This window comes from Cyprinodon variegatus, unplaced genomic scaffold (genome assembly GCF_000732505.1).
Source record: "Cyprinodon variegatus isolate N-32 unplaced genomic scaffold, C_variegatus-1.0 Scaffold2197, whole genome shotgun sequence".
Lineage (NCBI taxonomy): Eukaryota > Metazoa > Chordata > Actinopteri > Cyprinodontiformes > Cyprinodontidae > Cyprinodon > Cyprinodon variegatus.
Genome location: NW_015152650.1, coordinates 13,012 through 16,293, shown reverse-complemented (window position 1 = coordinate 16,293; position 3,282 = coordinate 13,012). Strand labels below are relative to the sequence as shown.

At 44.0% G+C, this 3,282-nt stretch overlaps 1 long non-coding RNA gene across 1 annotated transcript in view; it reads right to left on the bottom strand.

Moving 5' to 3' along the window:
* LOC107105250 overlaps positions 1-3,282 on the bottom strand; it is a 9,502-nt gene that overhangs the window by 1,503 nt on the left and 4,717 nt on the right. The window lies entirely within an intron of this gene.

The window sequence follows — 3,282 nt, the reverse complement described above, 5'->3', positions numbered from 1 at the left end:
AGGAATAATTGTGACTGCAGGTATGGAAAGCAAAAAGTTCACATGTGTCAGGATTCCTGTCTGTGTATGTGTATTTTTTGTGTTTGTTTCCCTTCCTCGACCAGGAGCCGCCTGGTTCTGATCCGCCTCCCTACACACCTGCTGTGAGTTACCTCATTAACGGAGCGCCCTTGAGCTGCTGACAGCCACTACCTCAACGCCAAAGTGTTTGACAGTTTGGGGAAGTCATCCTGCAAACTGGATGTTTCGGACCTTCTTTCCCTGGAAGGATCATCTGAGCTTCAAGCTAAGTTGAGGATTTAAACTGGAGGTTTGAATCAACTTTTCCTCAAGAGATCGTTTGAGCTTCACACTGAGCAAGGGATTCATCTCCACTACGACCCGTTCAAGTACCGCAGGAAATCTAAGTGGCAGTCAGCTTCTCCGTTCACCTACAGACAACCGCATTCTGGGTAAACCCTGTCCGCCCTCCACAGAATCAGACAAACACTGGAACTACCGCACACAGACTGGAGTCAAAGAGACAACAACTTCTCTGGAAACGTGAGTCTGCAATCTATTTCTCCTCTTCAAGTTCGAGAATCAAATTTCCCACCAAGCCTGAAATAACCGCTGTGTCTTCCCCTCACCTTTCAGTTCCGGTTGAGCAGTGTTCAGAGCAACACTGGATTCTTTACAATCTCCTAAATAAACCTGTTAAACTTTTCCCCTGGTCTTTTCTGTATTGGTTTAATGCTTTTGGGTCAGATCTTAGTTAAAATCATGACAGAACACTCTGGCCATACCGTCGACCCAGCAGAAGCCATTCAGAGAGCCTTTCGCCTTCAACAAACAGTAATCCATAAACATCACAACCATTTCCTCGATCTCAGTACCAATTGTCTGAACTTAACAGCCGAGTGACTAAATTAACTGAGGCTGTCCGTGTTTCTCTCTGGCCCAGCCGGTGAGCTAGCCCCTCAGCATGCTAACCAAGTGGTTTTTGCTTCCCCCCATTCTGAGTGTCAGCTGGCTAATCCTTCCAGGTTTGATGGAGATCCCAAGAAGTTCCATGGTGTCCTCATGCAATGCATCGTTCAATTCAACCACGCTCCGAGTAAGTTTCTTCAGGATTATGCGAAGATCTCATATATTATCTCACATCTTACTGACCGAGCTCTGGACTGGGCTGAGGTAAGATTTTCCTCATCCTCTAATTATGGCTGCACCTATGAAGAGTTTATCAAAGAACTCAAGTTAACATTCAACCAAGACACTGACAAGATGCTAATCTCTCGTGAGCTGTTGAGATTGAAACAAGGACACAGATCTGTTTCTGATGTTGCCATTGATTTCCGCATCATGGCTGCTGCCTCAGGTTGGGATAAAACAGCCCTTAAGGGGGTTTTCGCTCATGCTCTAAGTGATTCGATCAAGGATGAACTCGCCACCCTAGAAGAACATGACTCTCTTGAGGAATTAATAAAATTCTCAATCTGTTTAGATAATCCGTTTCGAGCCCACGCTAAGGAAAGGGATAGTAAAACAGCTCCTTCCAAACTTCAGTCTAACAGTTTCCCCACTGAGCTACCTGCTAACTCATCCCCGCCTGAACCTATGCAGATTGGCAGCGTCCGCTTAAGCCCTGAGCAAAAGCAGCACCGTATGCGGGCTAAGCTATGTTTATACGTTGGAGAAGCAGGCCACTTTGTTGCCTCTTGTCCTCTTTTGGGAAAAGCCAGGGGTTCACCATTAGAAAGAGGGCTACTGGCGGACCAGAAGATTTCTCCCTCTTCACCTCGTCTACTCCTTCCTGCATCTCTGCTTTTGAACAATAAATCCGTTTCCTTATCGGCCCTGATTGATTCTGGCTGTGAACAGAATCTAATTGACTCTGCTTTTGCTCAACAGATGGGAATAGAGCTTATTCCTCTACAGAACCCTTTGCCTTGGATGGCAGAGATCTGCCTCAGATTACCCACCAGACTATCCCTTTACAACTAACAGTTTCGGGGAACCACATTGAAAACTTCTCTTTCTTTGTTTTCCCTACAGCTGTCTCTGCATACACTTTGGGTTTCAAATGGCTCCAGGCTCATAATCCCACTATAAATTGGACCAGCAGACATGTGGAGTCATGGTCCGTTTATTGTCACTCACACCATCTTAGATCAGCTGTTCCCCCAGGTTTCCAAGTTCTGGATTCTAGTGAGTCAGACGCCATTGATCTCTTTTCCGTTCCTGCCGACTACCACAACTTATCCCAGGTATTTAGCAAATCCAAAGCCTGTTCTCTGCCTCCCCACAGACCATACGACTGTGCTATTGACCTGCTTCTTGGAGCCCCTTTGTCCGGCAGTCGCCTATTCAACATTTCCAAGCCTGAAAGGGAGGCTATGGAAAAGTACATTAAGGATTCTGTAGCTACCGACATAATTCATCCCTCATCTTCACCCCTTGGAGCTGGGTTCTTCTTCGTGGGGGAGAAGGATGGATCCCTTCGGCCCTGTATAGACTACAGAGGTTTGAATCAAATCACAGTTAAAAACAAATACCCGTTGCTCCTCTTGTCCTCAGCTTTTGAACCTATCCAAGGAGCCACAGTCTTCACTAAACTGGACCTCAGAAACGCATACCAACTACTCCGCATAAGGGAGGGAGACGAATGGAAAACCGCCTTCAAAACTCCAATTGACACTTTAAGGTACCTGGTAATGCCCTTTGGTTTAATTAACGCTCCCTCTTGCTTCCAGGCCCTGGTCAATGATGTTCTTAGAAATTTTCTGAACATTTTTGTCTTTTTTTATATTGATGATATCCTCATTTTTTTCCAAGAACCTTTTTGAACACAAGATCCATGTCCGCCAGGCCTCCCTAAACACCTGTTGTGAGTTACCTCATTAACAGAGCACTCTTAAGCTGCTGACTGCCACTACCTCGACGCCAGAGTGTTTGCCAGTTTGGGGAAGTCATCCTGCAAACTGGATTTTTCTGTATTGGTTTACTGCTTTTGGGTCTGATCTTAGTTAAAATCATGACATGTTTGATACATTGTCAGTGTCAAGATTTCTATTAGTAAATGAGAGCATTTCAATGTTACCTGAGATACATGTATTAAGTTAATACAACTATATTTCTTACTAAATGTATAAATAATTAAATATTTATTTTTAAAGTCAGCTATAATTATTAAATACGTGTTGTTGCTTTAAGACCATCATGGATTTTTTTAATCTATTGTCTGAAAAATCAAAGGTTTTTTTGTTTTTATATCGGTCTTTCAGCTCTTAAATAAATAAGACA